Raw genomic sequence first — 20,378 nt, 5'->3', positions numbered from 1 at the left:
TACTTGTTTGTATTAAAGTCGTCGTTTTTTTAACGTGGAATTTGGGATGAAATTCGCTTATATTTGTTAAAAAAAAAGTCGTCTCTGTTAACAGAACTTAAAGATTCGATTCGGACCACCTGTGTGTATTAAAGTCGTCGCCTTTCAACGAGGAATTTAGAGGGAAATCCTGTTGTGTTGAAGAGAAAAAGTTATCGTTTTTAAACGGAAAATATTTTACTCGAGTACAATTCGAGTCGGATTTTATTGTTTGAAAAAAGTAATCGTTGTTAAAAGAACTTGAAATGCGATTCGGATGACTTGTATGTATAGAAGTCATATTTTAATGCGGAATTTAAAATGAAATCCTGTTGTGCTGACAAGGAAAAAGGGTGTCGATAGATTTATTTTATAAAAATACAATTCGAGTCGGATTTTATTGCGTTTGAAAAAAGTCATCGCTGTTAAAAGAACTTAAAATGTGATTCGGACGACTTGTATGTATTTAAAAGTTATTTTTAAATACGGAATTTAACATGAAATCGTGTCGTGCTGAAAAGGAGAAAAAAAGGTGTCGTTTTTGAACGATAGTTATTTTGGTGAGAGTACAATTCAAGTCGATTTTGTTTTTGAAGAAAAGTACTCGCTGTTAAAAAGAATTACACTGCGATTTAGTCGACTTGTATGTAAAGTCGTTTTTAAATGAGAAATTTAAAAATTAATTTCTGTGTCCAGTCGTGTAGCCCCACTTTTGCTAAGTAGTATCTGTCGGAAAGTAGTGAGCGCTAGCTGTGTCTAGCGGAGTGTCGGGCGCTAGCTTGTCTAGCAAAGACGGATACTACTTCCCTACCCAATTTATGATCATGAGATCAGGGGGGGGGCGTGTAGTGAAAATTGAGTGTGACTGCAGTCACGGAGGTGGGCTGCATATGCGAACTCGAAACCCGAGCGATGGGACACGAGAAGGCGACGAATCATCAGGTTCGATTGCGCATTAATTTGTATAAATGAGATAATATAAAGCCGGGAGTTAAGATGTTTGAGAGAGTCGAGCCGTTGAGTTCTCGAGAACCGGATGGAACCTGGTTAGAGTAGAGAGTGTCGCTGAGAATCGAGTCCAGTTATTTTTTTTTTGATTAGATATAATAAGGTGATGGGATGGAGACTGGAGCTCCCAGGTCCAATCTAGCCAACCAGGGGGCCGCTGCATCATATCCCTTTCTCTTTTGATTGGTCCAGTGCCAATCGTACATAATCGCTTATGGAGGTAATTTTCCATCAAGGTAATTTCACACTGAGAAGTCCTTGGGACTTGACCTCAGATTCAGGTACTGTTTCTGGCCATAGCATAAAGAACGTTCACTACCATTCTCTCGAAATACATGGGTTCTTAGCAAAACAATGTTAGTATCAAGATATTATTACCAATCCCAAATCTGCTAACTGAAGCTATTTTCCTTGGTTTGGGTTGTGTCATCAACCAAATAAATGGCGTCAACAAGGCAACAGAGAATTGCCCGGGATTGTTCACACAATAAAAGCTCTAACTTAGCTCTATTATAACCGTTGCTAATGTAAAATTCGACGACCATAGGTGGTTAGGTCACACTATATAATAATAGCAATTATAGACAAGACAAAATCAAATATTAATATACATAGATTTGTCAATGTAATAAGGATACAGAGTAATCGGGGGAGGTGTTATATGCTGGTCCACAAGTTCAAAGAGACCCAGGCTTGGCTTCAGAAGGAGTGCTTCTCTCACTGGCGCCCTGTCTCCTCTGACCTGAACCTCATCTGCTGAGTATTCGCCAAGCTCATGCTGGCGTTTGTGGAAAAGGCATGTTCACAATTCCAGACCTGTATCAAGACAATGATTGAGGCTGAAGGCGGATTCTTTGAATAGGCGTTAGCTCTATTACATGATCAAGTTAACTGAATTGACTTTTTCCAATAAAAGTTTAGAATAAAGGTGTAGTGTTGTTTTCTTTAGACACTTTTATTGTTCCATTCTATATATATCCTTTGCCCTTCTTTATTTACGTCCTTTATCTATCTTATTCTCTTGCAATTGTTTTCTTCCACTCCTCCTCCTCCCCCTCTTCTTCCTTCCCTCCTCCTCCTCTTACTACTACTACTACTACTACTTTAGCATTTTCTTGTTCTTCTTTATTCACGTCGATTCATGCTAAAGTCTGAAATAACTTTTTCGTAGGTCTGCCAAGCATACGTTTGAAATAGTTTTGTGGTCTATCACGTTTCAGTCTGCAATGGACTTTTCGTTTGTCTGTCGCTCTTCAGATTTAAATAACGTCTTCATCCTTACACACAAAAATCGAATGGACGTGTCTTAATTAGAAACGTTCTTGTTTGTGCATACAAACTCACCGAAAGCGATTTTTGACTGTTTTCCAAATTCGAACATAAAACTTTGAGGACATAAATAAGAAACGCAATTCGTTCAGACTCGAAAAAAAGTTTTATAATAAAAAAAAACAAAAGATTCGAAAATAAATTTGCTGACTTTGCGTTTGTCATTTCTGACATTTGCAGCGTTAGTTCGCCATTTTTGTTGTCTATGACTTTCAAAGAAAGAGTGACATCAAAAATCAATGGATTTAAAAAGAATATATTTTATTAAAAGCAGGCATGAAACTCTGTTGATGAGAGAAAGAAGGGCAAGGGGGGGGGTGAAATGTTATTTGAACTCTTACGCCCCCCCCACCTCATGAAAACGTTTTTTCCATCAAATATCGCTTGTGACAGGCGTATACGACGTACTCATTTTATTAAAAAATGTTTGCACAATGTTTTATTTTTTTAATTATTTAAAATATTATTGATTAAGAATCAAGTCTTCACTTTATATAAAAGATACTTTATAAAAAATAGATTATAAAAAAATAGAAAAAAATTATTAAAAAAAAATATTACCTAAATTTTTAACAATCTTCCTTTACCGGTTTGATGCAAAACTATTTCGAAAGATGTAGCATTTGAAGTCATTTACAGGAGCAAGATTTCAGATTTTAGCTGGCTCTTATTGCTTCAAGAAAATTTCATTCTGAAAGATGCATGCAAGTAATATACGTATGTGGGTATTTGGCAGCGTAGCACTGTGTATTTGTTTTAGTTTATCTTGTTATTGTTAATGCGTGTACAGAGTAGAACGATAAAATTGTCACCCTAAAGAAAACAACACTACAGCTTTATTTTAAAACTGTTATTAAAAATATCAATTTAAGTAAATTGATTATGTAGTAGAGCTGACATCTATTCAATGTAGCCGCCTTCAGCCTCAATCACCGCCTTGATACGGGTCTGGAACTAGGTGCATGCCTTTTCCACAAGCACCGACGGGAGCTTGGCGAATACTCGGCGGATTGCGGCGATCAGGCTGGCTTTGGTGGTGTGGGAGGTCATGTTGGTGATGTTCTCGACATATGACTAAGTGAAGTAGTTCAACGGGTTCAGGTCGGGGGTGAAGAGAGGCCAGAGAGAGAAGGGTACAAAGTCGTAGCACTCCTTCTGAAGCCAAGTTTGTGTCTATTTGGACTTGTAGGCTAGCGCTGTCCTGCTGCCACATACAGGATCTGCCAGCGGCTATCTGATTGCACGAGGGGATCACCACACTCTTCAGCAAATTCAAGTACACTTTGGTGTTGACTTTCAAGCCGACTTCGTAGATGTGAGATGCCATGATGTGACCCTCACTTGAAACCACACCAAAGACCATAACCGTACCTGGAAACTTTGTTAAACTGTGCCCTCTAAGATTGAACCATACGGATTTGCATTTTGAGGGTGCTTGCAATGGTCCTGTTGTCATAACTTGGATCCATAGAGAGCATGAGTTGTACAGCGGCGCATCTCCGATCTCGGTCGGTCGACATTGTGCCACTTTCAGGCATGATAGAAGGCTCCTATCGCTATTGGGATTTGTACACAACTAGCAAACTAGTAGATAGTCTGTAACAACAACAACAAAAAAAAGAAAACCGGTTTTCATCAAACGGAAATGGAAACATGTCTTTTCTAGGGGGGGTAATTTTATTGTTCCACCCTGTATAGATGTGCACAAGATTATGAATGTTTTACATGAGTCATTGAAGATTCCTTTGTGACTTGCACCCGCCAGGTCAATGTTGAGCATACATTATTGGCTGCTTTCATGCGGTCGGTAGTGAAATCTCTCTAGCTTTGGTTGTTTATTTTCTCATTCTATAGGAGTTTTTAAGTTCGTATCAGCTTATTAATTTGACATAGACGTGTTACTTTTGAGGTTTAAAACAATGTAAATTAGTCGAAAATACTTTGAGTTAACATGTCCTTGTGAGAACTTATTTGCGTTATTAAGTGACAAACAAATCGAATCTAAATAAAGCGTAGAAAGAGACTATCAGTTAAAACTATTTGCTTCTTAGCGTTCGTTTGAATCACATTTCAGTCCTACTATATTTTTAAGAATGTGTGTCACAATGGCATGAGCTCACATTTATGCGGTTGGCCGCAGTGTTTGCCATGGTAGTCATTTTGTGAAAACTTATTTGCTTTTAGAGTGACAAAGAGAGCGAATCAGAATTAAGTTGAAAATGAAAGAAGGTATCTACTAGACACATTTGCTTTTTAGAGTTCGTTCAAATCGCATCTCGATTTAGTCACTGCAGAAGATCTTTCAAAAGCTTTAATTTAAAAACAAAACGAAACACCCGTGGAATTTCCATCAAGTCCCGTTAGTTTTTACTACTACAATGCTTTTCCAAGTTTGCAAGCAAAGAAAAGAGTATGTTTTATCTGCTGAAAGAAATGTTAAAAGTGTTAGTACAAGCGATAGATCCGTTCATTGTGTGATCGATCGTGCGAAACGAGCAAACACTCCCGAAAAGAAAACCGAAACAACAGAACAAAAAACAAACAAAAGAAAAACACTTTAATAACAAAATATAAAGAAATGAAATATTATTGCTGTGTTGCAGTCCAATGCCAATTTTCCTTCATAGTTTGCTGTTGTATACCACAAAAAAGTAGATGATACTTTAGAAATACGTAAATATGCATGTGCTTCACTTTTAGAAAATGGACAATAAATCCGCCATGTTTTTATTTCGTTTAATTTTTAACATTTGTTCTTATGAAGTTATTTGGCTATATCTTTATAGATATGAGACAACGAGATGGGATATCATTCTATATTAATAAACAAACTTTATTTGTCATCTTCGTTAGTAGAGTATGCAAGAAAGAAACGGGAAGTAGGTTGAAGTGTTCTTGTGTATAGATGGAATTAATATCATGCCGGCTGGTTGAAAGAGAGAATAGTTCAGTTTCGTTTTTATAGCTAGTAGTCGCCGGAACAAAGGAGGATGATTAAAGGAGAAAGAAAGAGCAAAGACTTCAGTGTCTTTACGTATGTAGGAGCGTGAGTCAGATAGTAGAGACAGGGCAAAGGGTTAGTGTCTCGTGGTAAGAAAGAGTAGGTGTGTGTGTGTCGGTGTGCGCGCGTGTGTGTGTCGGTGTGTCGGTGTATGTTCTTTAGCATGACAAAGAATGTTCGTTAGGGTACAGCACGTGGAAATAAATGTGAGTTTGAAGAGAGCCATAGCTAGCTTGTAGTACTCACGTTCTGCCTGGGACCAAAGCCCCAGCCAAAGTTTGCTCCCAGGCAGGGTCAGGTTGAAGAAAGAGGGTTGAGAGTTTCAGATTTCGCCTTTTATATACTATGTCACGTGATAAAGAGCTGACTTTCCAATCTCGAGTTGTGAGAAGTACTTCTGCCTGTGATTGTTGCGAGTGTCGGTTGCTACATTTTCCAACGTGTGGTGAACGTGTGGAACCATATGTCGGAAGAAGTGATACCTGCAGAGTCACTCAATACTTTTAAAGTCAGACGAGACAAACATTAGAGGAATCACTTGCAGCGTTTTGACTACAAATCTAGAGATTATGTGTATTGAGAGACTGTAATCTTGGGTTTATAGGCCTGTGTTTCTTCTCACCGTATATTGTATTGTGTTGTGTTGTGTTGTGTTGTATTGTATTGTATTGTAGAATCACTCCAGTGTCTAAGATTATGGTTATGGCCCCCACCTGACGTCATATGAAATAATAACCCAGCTACTTATTTGCGATGGTTTTGATACCAAAATCCTTCTAAGGGCACCCGGAAAAAAAGAAGCAACACGTGACTGGAAAACATGTAGCAGTCACACATAAGATTTGACTAATCTAATAAGACTAATCAGCTTGCAGGACATATTGATTCCATTCAACACTTCAACACTTTGGGAATCACGGTCGATCAGCAGAGGGAACCTAGGAAACATCGCTTCTCTATATATATATATCTTCTGGACGCTCCAAATTTGGGAATGACGGTCGATCAGCAGAGGGAACCTAGGAAGCATCGCAGGAATACAGCGCTTCTGTCTCTCTCTCTCTCTCTCTCTCTCTCTCTCTCTCTCTCTCTCTCTATCTATCTATCTATCTATCTATCTATCTATCTTCTGGACGCTCCAAATTGACGATCTTCACCCGAAGATAATTGTTGGTCAACCTTCGACAGCCCAAAGGAATTTCAACTCTTCTTTTTCTTTATTCACACTGCCCAACTTTCTGCCCCTGAAATAAACGCTTTCATTGTTATGTTCTAAAAAAAAAAGAAGATTTGTTTGTTTGTTTTTTTTTCCTTTCGTCCTACACTTTCGTTTACTCTTGATAGATAGAAGTGCATTTCGCATCTTTAAAAAACATGATCGTTATTTGCTAACTTCACTTTTTCTTTGTATAATTTGTGATGCTTCGAAATCCATGTTTATTTTGTTAAAGTAAAAAATTCATCCAACTTTTTTTTTTTATCAGAGAACAAAATTGAATTGACTTACTTTCAAAGGTCATATGCGCCCTCGTAACTTGAGAGAATCGTTTGTGTTCGTGATTGTATAGAAAAGGGAGGGGAAAAGTTCAATTCTAATACTTAAAACAACTTTATTAGCCAACTTCCTTAACAGGTAAATATCGAGAGAGAGAGAGAGAGAGAGAGAGAGAGAGAGAGAGAGAGAGAGAGAGAGAGAGAGAGAGGGGGGAGAAGGGTGTTAGAAATAATATTTGAGAGAAAATAAATCCATATTTATGTCTGTTACAACCATACCTCAACTCTACAGAGCAAGTCTTGCTCAGAGAAATCAACAAAATACAAACAGTAAGAGATCGATAATGGGTTAATGAATCGATAATTAAACGATTATGATTAAAGTTTTTATTGATGTTGGTGACCCTTCTGATTTCATCTTCGAAATAATTAAATAAAATGCCCATCCGATTCACAGAAGAAAAAGTAGACATTTAACGGGAAAATACCTTCTATTTTTAACAGCACTCAAAAGGAATTAAAATAGCCAATAGTAATATTTACAAAGGTCGGCCGGCACGGATATTTGCAGATTCCATTCTCGGCTGATGCATTGGAAGAGACATTAATCAAGCTCAATACGAAGCGGATGGCACGCTTAAATGCTTTTAAGTATTTTAAATGATTTTAAACGATTTTATACGATTTTAATCGTCTTTCCATTCAATTCATTACCTTTTTTTAAAATTATTTTTCACCACTCGTCTTAGGACGACTTATGGAGGTCGAAAACGTTCACGAATACGGCAAGTTTCTTTTTATACTCGAACAGAATGTTCGGAAACTAGGCCGTCAAAAAGAAAAAATGTTAGAGAAACAAACAAAAGTTGTGTTAGCACTTCAATGAAACGTCCATAAATATAAAATGTTGTATCTACCAATTTTGATGCTTTATATTGGCATGAGATATTAATAGTTCCCTTGTGTCGCAACTGTATGTAAGCTTTATCTATTTAGCTAGTCGTAAGATGTTGAGGGTAGTTTTATCTGTTCCATATATTGTCAGAATGTTCTTAATAATAATAAACTACGTAATGCTCTCGAATCAATTTTCAAGTGGAGTGTGTGTGTGTGTGTGTGTGTGTGTGTGTGTGTGTGCGTGCGCTCGCGTGCGTGCGCTCGCGCGTTGAATTGGAAATATGAGGCAGTTTAATATTTAACGCTGTATATGCCTCACTTTTGGCCTGTTTAATAATGCTGTTCAGCACGTTTATTGTGATGCAGTAGAAGTGCTTGACATTTATTATTTAGGGATGTCCGTCCTTCGTTTTTAGAGGTGTGTTCACGACAGTTTTGGAAGTTTTAGGATGTTTTGTAATGGGAGAATACTTTTTTAGGATGAGTTTGATTCATAGAAATATTTTTAGTGAAAAGGTTTTTAGGGTTTATAATAAAATGTGAGAATTAGAGAGACATTGTCACACGGTAAACAAAACGAAACAAGTAGTTAAGAAGGTATATATTTACAAAAAGATAAATTTTATGTATGTTTAAATTGGAAGGTTCACAACAATAGGAAAACATAGTATGTTCGTGAATACTTTTAGAGTTTTTGTAAAAACAAGGAAGTTCATTAGCTGAAACATTAGACGAAGTGTTGATCGATTAATTAAAAGCCTTGAGTTCCAGGGTCCAGGAAAAGTGTATTCACAACTTCTCTGCTTGTTTTTATAAATTATAATTCATTGAAAGTTGTTTTTAAGAGTCAATATTCCTTTGTTATTGTATTAATAAAATATTTCAGTGAGATAGATTGAATACATTTCAGCGAATAAACTTTATATATTTTGCCAGACGATAATATGATGAGTTGTGTGTGTCAATGTGTTCGTTAATGTTTGTGTGCGTGAGTGGAGAGAAATGTTGCAGAGATGAACGCCCACAGTGGGGTGCCCAGCGACACTGATCCGTGGACTCGGATCAACTGGTTTATTGAAGAAAAAATCGGCTTTTAAAGGATTTAGGTAGCTCTCCAAAAAGACCATATCGAATAAATTCAGAAAGTTTTCTGATTGGTCCAAATATACAATTATTTGTTTTTATTCAGCATAGTGTATGCGCAGACGACATGCGTACAAACACGTTTATGAATTTTAATTTTCTGTGTTGATGTGTAAAACATCGACTTACTACAATTATACTGTCACTTCCAGCTTATAGAGTATATATTTCTTTCTTTTTCTGTAATCCGGTTTCCTCTTTTGCCTGTGAATAACTTGCTTCTGTAATCTTTGGTTGATGCCATTGTTTTGGTTTTATTCTGAAACATCTAGATGAGTAACTCTTATTCCTGCACGCAGAACATTTTTCATAAGTTGGACATTGATGCAGTTTGTGTCACAGTTTTTGCATTTTCTGTCTCGGTTGATGCTGTGAATTTTCTCGTATTGAGCTCACCAGTTACTTGTAGCTGATTGTTTTCTGCTGAAAGGGATCCATATTTCCTGCCACCACTTATTTTGTGACCATTGGGTTTGCTGTATAGCTCGTTAAGGAATATATCATAAAGTGCTCAGGCGATTATTAATTAAATGATGCGTCTGTGGAGCTCTTTTTCTGAGAAGTAGCATTTCAGTGTTAGTGTTCTGGCCCTGGTCATAAAATCGTCTAAGCTGTCACATGGTTTTTGTCTGCATTGCATTAAATACATCCTATGTAATACAAAGTGCATGTTTGTGTTTATTTGGGCTTCATAAAAATTCTATAGGTCCGTGGTGGCTTTTTTATTATTCATTAATCAAACCACTGGCATTCAGGCGTACTAGTTCTTCATCATTTATGCCATAGCAGATTTTTCTGGTTTGTTTTCATCTATGATTTCCTCATCTTCTAGATATAATGTCATTTTTTGCAGTCAGACCAGTTCTTTGGGATCAGGACTCTCTAGCTCCCGTATTTCCTCCTATGACTGAAAATACGCTGATTCCAGTAAAGCAACTGACCCTGACAGTATTCCAATCATAGTGCTAAAAAAACAAGACTAGCTTTCATTCTTGCGAAATTGTTTAAACGTTGCCTTAAGGAGGAACACTTCACGACATATTGGAAAACTTTGTTAGTCTACGAACACTATCAGCACGAGTAAATCTTTTTTTTTTCAAGAACTGCTGTGAAACACAGTGCTGCAGAATTGCTTCCCAGCTGACTATAACACGGTTGTATTCAAGTCCAATCGGGTTTTCTTTGTTACAGACGCAATCTCTAATGGTTATTACGTTTAGTTTACCGCTGTCACCATGAAATATTTATTTTTAAAGAATAGCATAAGCTTGGATGAGGAGAGATTTTACATAGATTTATTTAAAATTCGAGTGAACCTAATTGTAATAATAGGAATGTACATCTAACTTTAGAGGATTTTTTTATCTCAACACCCAATAGTGATCTCTGCTTCATCCACAGTAGATATACATATACCATCGTTGTTTTCGTCTCAACAGAACAAAAAGAAGGACATTTTTTTTCTATTCCCTAGAATAACCTACTAGAGGGAGTCGTAATGATACTTACCATGTCCAGGTTTAAAGTCACCTTGGACAAACATTAATATTGTATAATAGATACAGTACATTCTGTGTTTTTATATGATTGGTTGCACTTCATTTAATTAATTGGAATGTTGATTGAGATTAGTATTATTTATTCATTTATTTATTGCAGACTATTATCAGCATCTTTTAGTTGTTGTTTCATGACGTTTCGGCCAACTATTCCTCTGGCCTTCATCAGGTGGTCCATGGCGCAGTGGATAGAGACGTTGAATCTCTACGGTTCCAGGTGAGTATTGTCTGAAGATAGCGGTTTCAATCCTACCCAAAGTCGACCAGAGGCCAAAACGTGGTGAGACGAAAAACAACCATGGAAGACAGTAATTGCTGAGAATGCAGTAAAGAGATTCGGAGTTCCTATCCCGTCACGGTTACCACCTGATGAAGGCCAGAGGGTTAATTGGCCGAAACGTCGTGAAACAACAACTAAAAGATGAGGATAATAATCCGCAATCAATAAAGGAATTAAATTACTATTAGATTGGTACAAAAATAACTTCAAAGGATCATAACTCCTTTCATAATAAACTATCTTAATCGAAATAAGAATCATTAGAATCGATACATTTTTTGCCAACGAGAAACAAGTTTATTTTTCCCATTAGCATAGAAATCCAGATTTCTGGAAGCAATGAAGTCATTGAAGGGCGATTCGGTATCATCTCGGCTTTTTAAGCATTTTTCGCGCAGGAAGTTGAGATATTCCTCTGGCCTTACCTTTCACCTTGGACAAACATTAATATTGTACATGGATACAGTACATTCTGTCTTTTTATATGATTGGTAACATTTTGTTATTCTTTGTCAATATATTTATTGGTTGCACGAGGAGTTTTTCACCTGCAGAAAATGTGCCATCATTGTTTACATCTCTGCAAAATAAAGGTAGCATTCTTCGATCATGTTTCTGCTCCCTGAGAAAGCCCGTTAGAGGATGTTGTAATGATACTTACCATATCCAGATTTAAAGTCGCTCTGGATAAACTTTTAGATGGTATCCATCTAGCCAGCGTGGCCGTGGCCAGGATTGAACTCATCACACGAGTTTGTGGTGTAATCTTGTCGGTAGCCAGAGCTATCAAGTGTATTTTTTATCATGATGCCATCACTAGATGAGGTGCCTACCACGGCTTAAGAGATTCCCATCTACCCTCGAGAGAAGGATAGACCGCACCAGTTTCTGAACCTAATATTTTACCTTGCGGTACATACAGCGCCTCTCTTTGCAAAATGGTCACCATCTGGTACTAGCCAGACTCAACGTTGCTTAACTTCGATGATCCGGTAAAAACCGGTGTGTCAACGTGATTGTGCCGTATACAGATTGTGATTGCGACATGATACTGACGATATATAGATGCAATATATTCTGTCTTTTTACATGGCTTGCTGCACCTTCTATTTTTGCCAATGAAATGTATTGATTCATTGAAATAAGGGGTTGTGATGAAAACAGAAGGTAAAAACAAGGCTAATAAAACATAAAATGTGCATATATTTACAAGATATGAAAGATTGTCTGTGTGAATTGTTTGTGTAACTTCAGACAGTTAAATTGTTTTTCTTTGTAGCATGATGAAAAGAAATGAGTAACTGCAAGAAATGTGTATATATGTGTGCCTCCTTCCGTCTCTATGTGAGTATGTGTTAAGTATGTGCTAAGTATGTGTTTAGTATGTGCTAAGTATGTGTTTAGTATGTGCTAAGTATGTGTTTAGTATGTGCTAAGTATGTGTTAAGTATGTGCTAAGTATGTGTTTAGTATTTGTGGTGTCTATGTAAGGAAGTGATAACAATTTTCATTCTTCCCTCGGACAAATGTGTTTTGTGGTCTTTCTGTTGATCGTGAGGATACCTGGCTTCATGGCTTAAAAAAAATTCTTTCTGGAAATGACTGACTCCACAAAGCTTGTTTGCTTTTGGTGAGTAAAAATACTTAATCTCAGGACGTAATTATAGACAAGTCACAAGTCACTTGACTTATTATTTATATAAATGCTGTCTTTTTTATATTTGGAACCTCTATTTCTACAAAAAATGTGCTTGTTTCTAGATGCAATTTGGAAGTGTGTCTTATTGTTTCATAATTATTGAATTTTAAAGCTTTGAAAATTCTCTATATATAACCTTGCATCATATATTAGATAGTTCAGGTTTGGGGATTATTTAACAAAATATTTAACAGAATTTGATTTCTGTATTATTATTTTATATGATGTGTGTCATTAATTTTGCATTCTTTAATCGTTGAGTTGAGAGGATGGTTAAAAATGGAGATATCCAAAGAAATTTGCCAAACAAGTAAATTATCTACATAGGATTTATTTAGAGTGTGCATTATGTCTTTATAAATTTTGAACATTATTTGTACGAGCAAAGATGGTGATGCTTATTCTTAATCTTAATAATAACTGATAATAATAATAATAATAATAATAATAATAAAGAAATGAAAAAATAATGATGTATCCAAATTTATTTTTTATGAGCAAAGCTGAGAAGGCTTAACCGTAATAATTGATGATGAAAAGAGGATGACTAGAAAAAAAGAAGAGGAATATGTGAAGGAGGGGAAACAGAAAGGGGAAGGGAAAAAGAAAGTAAGACGAGAGGAAGGAGAAAGAGGATAAGTAACAGAAGTGGAGGAAAAGGAGGATGAAAGTAGGGAAGAAAAGGAAAAACGGCTGTGAGCGAAAAAGAGGGGAACGACTAGGATTAAAAAGGGGAGAAGATAGAGAAGGAGAAAAGGGGGAGAGGAAGACTGAGGAGAAGTAGGAGGAGGAGGAGAGGGAGGAAAAAAGGGGAGAGGAGAAATGAGGAGGAAGAGGAGATTAAGAACAACACGCAATAATGATATTAAAAACATTAACTTATTAAGTTGCATCAAATCATCCGAATTTATAACATCCCTATATATAATAAAAGAGGCGCAGTTTTTTTCCTATGGACCAAAATACCGTAGGTTTAAAACAACAGATGGCACACACAAATTTATTATGTTTACACTATTAGCCATTACCTTTTTTAACTATAGAGCAACATTTTAGACACATCAATTCGTAATATTAAAACATTACATTTATTCATAGGAGCGACATCATCATCATCATCACCATCGTCATAATCTACAGAGGAAGTAGTTCCAATTTTACCCTCTATTCCATAAGTCCTCTTACGACCCCATTCTTCACCGCGTGAATTTATACTTTTTCCCACTTTTCCTGTGTCTACGCCGTCATTAACTAGTTACTGAATTCATACACATCGCATAGCTTTACCACTTTACATCTACACAAATAATGATGTTTCCCTTTACGTCTTCACTGGATTTTGATTGACTGAACTCTAAGCATTCCTACATTCTAGGTCAACGGTATAAGTCTCAAAACCGAACGCTCACTTGTATTTTAATATGGCCTCTTCCGATTACATACATATGAAAGAGAAACCTTCTGGCTTATTACTTATCAGATTAAACACAGCGACAACGCATTACACATGTAGTTACACATTAAAAACACGTTGCTGTGTGTGTGGGCCATTAAACTAATAGGCAGCAAAATCTTACGCAAGCATGTTTGTGCTTCTACACATACATGTGCATACTGCATATGAACGTACATACATGTGTGCGACCGTGTGTTTTTTGTTCGCTTGAGTGTACGTTTGTGTGTGAGTGTGTGTGTGTGTGTGCGTGTGTGCCATAAGACTATTAAGCTGCGTAAAGTTGGATACGCATGTGTTGGTGTCTATACATATACATGTGCATATGCGAGTGTGTTTGTTTTGTTTTGGGTTTCCTTGCGTGCGTGTGTGTTTGCTTTGAGTATGTGTATGTGCGTGCGTGCGTGTGTTTTCTTTGTACGTATGTATTCGTTATGTTAACATGAACCTGCAGCATCAGAACAGATACTACACTTGCAGCCTTGGACCGAAAACCAACTTTTTATTATATTTATTGTTTCGAAGACGGTAGTAAATAAACTAATAAAATAAAGCGCAACTGACGAAATAGTATTTTTTAAAAGTACATGCGAACTCATTCAAAAGTGTAAAAATACAACACAACTGAAAAAATTATTCAAACGGTCCTTTGGAATATAAATATGTCAAATGAAGTGGTGCTTTATGTACTTATATTAGCGTGATATTTTTTTTAAATAGTATTTGCACGTAAAATTCAAGTTTTATAATGTCTTTTGTTTATTAAATTATTAGGTGAAAGTACAGAATAACTAAAAATAAAATAATTTTTGGTAAAACTTGCGGAAAATGCTCTGTTTTACGGTTGTTATAAAAATGGAACGGAAATTTAAATTTCCTTCCGTTTTAAATTCGGTACATTTTTACATTACGTCCCACTCATCGTTCAAATTCAACAAGCCAAGTTTTATCGATTTTGAGGTATGCTGACAAGGTTGGAGGTGTCTATTCAGAAAGCCGCTCTTAACATGGGAGGTTGGGGTGTTTATTCGTTGTACCCGAAAACATTTAAAAGTCAACATTTCAATTGTGAACGGCGAATTGGGCTTGTAAAAAAAATTTTTTTTAAAAAGTTATACCAAATTGACTTTTTTTGTTTAAAAATTAAATTATTTCGCTTTTGTGTTTAAAATTTTATTTTTATAAAAATATCTTTCGTTATATATATATATATATATATATATATATATATATATATATATATATATATATATATATATATATATATATATATAAAGAATGATTGTTGAATGTTATTCTTTCGATTATTTCGTTTTTGGGAAGCACAATAAAAAATATAAGGATTAAAACGGAACGAAATTTCAATTTCCGTTCCATTTTTAGAACAATTGTAAAACAGAGCACCCTCCGTAAGTTCTGATTTTTTTTTTTATAATTACAAATTTGAATCTTTGTGCATTTATTCAAACGGTCCTTTATCTCGCTCGGTCAATCCTTCCCACTACCAAGAATATATAATAACATGATTATCCCTATTCAAGTATTCAATACATTCAAGTTTTACTATATCTTTTTTTGTTTATTAAATTGTTAGGTAAAACTATGGAATAGATAAAAAAAAAAAAAAAAATCGCCAATCCGGTAACATAAGTGCATAAGTGTCAATAAAGGATTTTTTTAATATCGTATTCAGTAACAAGCGAAAATTAAAGGAATGTCGCTACACCGTAATCACGTGATTAAAATTTTAGCAGACTAAAAATTGGGAGACACAAGGGTTAAGAGAACCTGAAATAGTAATTCGAGCAGGTACGCATGGGGAAAAATACTAGAAATAACAATTTTGTTTTAGTAAGAAGGATAACGAAACAAACAAACAAACAAATAATTGACGTTTCATTTCATTTCGAGTTTCAGCTTTTAAGTTTGATGGGCGCGAAGTATTTTTTGCGGTGACTGGGGCAGGGTATTCCCATTGTCACATTTACCCACAAAAACATCAAATTCAAAGATAAAAATAATAAAAATAATATTAAAAAAAAAAAATTTCTTTTGTTTTTAAACTCCGGAGTGTTACGTTTGTAATCGATAAGATTAACGTGATAAAAGAAAAACCAGGTTCCTGTATTGTTTACAAGGGGCGGGGGGGGGGGCATTTCTATAATCTCAGCAACGCGTGGCCGGGTACAGCTAGTTGAAAATAAAACTTAGTTTGGTTTTAAGTTGGATGATGAACGACGAGCAGTCAAAATATTCTTTCTCAACAGATTTGTGTTTTAATTGATCGTCATGGAGACGAGTGGAGTGATAAGCCATAACACGCACAACTTCATCAATTTTTTTTTCTTATCAGTTTCTTCAAGCTGGGGATGGGGCATCCTCTGCTAACTCCAATCGAGAGATCTTTTAACCGTCCCTTAAAGTGCGATTCATTAAAGCGCGATTGTTTCAATTTCTCCTGCACTTGGTTCACCTGGTATACTTACAAGATCATCCGCAACCCCTATTTACTGACATTACCGCCCGACCTTGCGAATCGTAAAATACGCTTAAACATATTTTAATTCATGCAGATTTCGTATTTATTATTACAGAGCTACTTAATATTATATTGTACCTAATATACAGTACCGATTAAAAAAAAAAAAAACTGACTTGGGTGCCATCAGCTAGAATCGAAACCAAAACATTTCGCACTCTCACTGCGTTCCCTACCGCTCGAGATAACCCTACAGAAAGATAAGGGACCTTTAAAATTAAACCACTTTAAGCATGATTAATTTTACGCAGACACCAACTAATACAAATATGTCGGCAAGTTGAAATGAAAAATGTTTATTTCAACTTGCTGACTGCTGTACACGTTATTCATCCATCCAAACAAAGATTTTACTCGTTACAAACCATCTTTGGTGTGTGATTACTATTTCCTGCTAATTTCAGTGTTATGGGACCAGTGGTTTAAGAGTTTATCGGTTTAATATTTACACACATCATCATCAACGCTCTGATCCCCATCTGGCATCAATTGAAATGGATGGCTCTCGTTTAGGGGAGGCCCTATGTTTTGACAAGCTTCTGGGTTTGACCTTTACTCCTGATCTGAAATGGAACATGTACATGAAATCTGTTGCTAAGGTTGCTAGAAAAATGGTGGGATCCTTCTACCACTCCAGAAGATATCTCACTACTGATGCAATTCTCTATCTGTATAAAAGGCAAGTACATCCAAGGCTGGAATACTGCTGCCACATCTGGGCAGGAGCTGCTAAAAACAGCCTATCCTGCTTTGACAGAGTACAAAATAGACTTCGTGGTTTAGTGGGGGGGATGCCCTTTTCTCTTCCCTGCAACCTCTCTCCCACAGAAGAGACATTGCGAGCCTATCTTTGTTTTATCGTTATCTCCACGGGAGGTACTCGTCTGAGCTCCAATCTCTGGTCCCCCTAGCTAATCTTTCACGATAAACACCGTCTAGCTGAAACCACTGTCAGTAATCTTCCTCACTCTTTATCTGTGCCTAAATCCAAACGTAGATTCCATGAGGAGAGCTTCTTTCTCAGAAGTGCATGACTGTGAAACTCTCTACCGCTTGTCTGTTTCCCTCCTGACTTCAACCTGGATGTCCAACATAAACAAAGTCCTGATGAACCGCCCCCTTAAGTACCTATTTACTATGCCTCCCCACGGGACAGAGTTAGACACCAGGGTCGTTTTTTAACGTGGAGAAAAGGTACAAAAATAAAAATTGTCTCAGTCGTGAAGGATTTCTCCCCCACCGAAAGAGAACAAGAAAATGAAGTGCAGCATCTGAAGAACAGATGGTATTTATTTGCTCCCCCACCGAGCAAATTAGGCACAAGGCCGATTTTTAATGTGAGGAGTGAAGGGAGGGGGAAGGGGAAAAGGGGACCAGCTCCCGAGAGGTGGGAAATGGGAGCTGGTTAAAGGTCAGACATGTGGGGTTGCCCCCACATCTGGTCTTTGCTAGTCATAGCTAGTCATAGCTAGTCATAGCTTGCAGTATCTGCCGGGACAGATGGTATTTATTTGCTCCCCCACCGAGCAAATTAGGCACAAGGCCGATTTTTAATGTGAGGAGTGAAGGGAGGGGGAAGGGAAAAAGGGGACCAGCTCCCGAGAGGTGGGAAATGGGAGCTGGTTAATGGTCAGGCATGTGGGGTTGCCCCCACATCTGGTCTTTGCTAGTCATAGCTAGTCATAGCTTGCAGCATCTGCCGGGACAGATGCTACACTTTGATCTTGACCAAAAGGCCAAGAAATGACACTTTATCAAATCTCCAATACTAATGAACACTGCAACACTATCCCATTGAACACTGCACACAAAATAAACACACACACACACACACACACATTCACACGCACATACGTCTACTCATTTATTTATATAGAAAAAAGTTTGGTTTGATTATTTGTAATAAAAACATTTTAGATTTTGTTGTACTTTCAATTAAGTTTGTGACATTGCTGTAGGTTGAAAGTCTGAAGGTCTTTTGTTTAACGAATGACAGAATCTCCAGTTAATCGTTAAACCTTTTAATCATATTCCGTTCTTTACAATAGTCTAAGAACACATTAATGTCGTTTGCTTGTCTTGTTTGAATAGGCGCACACAATTCACGAATTGCAACGTCTGTTTCATTTTAAATAGTGAAAACAAAATTAATTTGGGATTTTTAAATAGTCACGTGAATTTAATTAAAAGAAGGAAAACATCGTTCGTTAAAATTGTGACGAGTGTCGACAATGGTTTCCGAAAATGTTAACGAGATCGGTTAAAACGAGATGGGCTGCATGGTGGCAGTTATTCCGAATTCATGACCGTAAGCCATCCCCAAGTAGACAGCGGTAATGGTGCATAAACCGAGACCCTAAGTTTCCAAGATGGCGGCGAGTCTATCAATTGAGGCATGGAGCACAAAATGGATACAATACTTCCGCTATTCTTAAAAACTGCTCACTTATATATTTGAGTAAAATATTATTTTTTTTTGTTAATATATTTTTATATTTATATCGTTTTATGCACAATTACCTAGACTGCTTCACATGTGCCGAAACGACGTTTTTAATTTTAAATTAGACGCTAATATTACTTTTGTTTGTTTTCGAATTATTATTGTGATATATATGTATATATATAATATATATACATATATATACATATATATACATATATATATACATTATATATACATATATATATACATATATATATACATATATATATGCATATATATACATATATATACATATATATATGCATATACATATATATACATATACATATATATACATATATATACATATATATATATAAATATATATACATATATACATATATATATACATACATATATATACATATATATACATATATATATGCATATATATATACATATATATACATATATATATATATACATATATACATATATATACATATATACATACATACATACATATATATACATATATATACATATATACATATATATACATATATACATGCATACATATATATATATATATAATGGATACAGATTTTTCATCTTACTTTGTATTTCTTTCAAATATAAAATTCCATGTATTTTTACACCAACTGTTTCGCTACATAGAACCAACCAGTTATTTATATGCCAATACTGAATATATTCGTCGTACACTCTTCAGAAAACAGGAATTCATTTACCTTAGAAAGAGAAGAAAAATATCAAGATCAAGCCAAAAATAATATGTAGAAAACATCGCGTGATTTTTATATTGCCGCCATTTTGAATATCTATCTATCTATCTATCTATCTATCTATCTATCTATCTATCTATCTCTCTCTCTCTCTCTCTATATATATATATATATATGCATATAATGATGCATCCATAGGAACTCGCACGAATTATTTGTATAATAAACAAACTATATGTCTATCTGTATATCTATAAAGATGAGAATGTGTGTGTGTGTGTGTGTGTGTGTGAGAACACTTCTCAACCTATATACTCAATGAATTTTTTATTTACAGACTTTAAATTTGGTATATAGGATTTGCAAATATGTGGAAATTTTTTAATCGGAAACAAGAGCTTCTAAGGAGTCTAAAAATTGAAAAATTGGTACGTGGGAGGGGGGGGTCATCGGATTTTATCTTTTTGTCAACTTCACAAATGTGCAAGCGTGAATGTTCCCACAGCAGATTACTTATGTTAAGAATAAATAAAGTTTGAAAACAATTTTCAAGGAGCATGGTAAGCTGGCCTAATTGTTATCGCACTTGATTTACTGCGTTCAGGTTTTGGTTTTGATCTCAGCTCGAGTATTTTTTTTTTTTACTTATAAGAAATGAACTGTTTAGAAAAAAACATAATACTCACATGCAAATGTCTCAGTTTCTGTATGAATTAAAATATAATATTATGCATATTTTACGACCGGGCAACGTCTGGCGGCCTGCTAGTATATCTATAAAAGTGAA

This window comes from Euprymna scolopes, chromosome 4, assembly GCF_053919585.1.
Source record: "Euprymna scolopes isolate OS-2025 chromosome 4, ASM5391958v1, whole genome shotgun sequence".
In the NCBI taxonomy this organism is placed as follows: Eukaryota; Metazoa; Mollusca; class Cephalopoda; order Sepiida; family Sepiolidae; genus Euprymna; species Euprymna scolopes.
The sequence above is the reverse complement of the archived record's forward strand: the minus strand, read 5'-3'. Positions refer to the sequence as shown.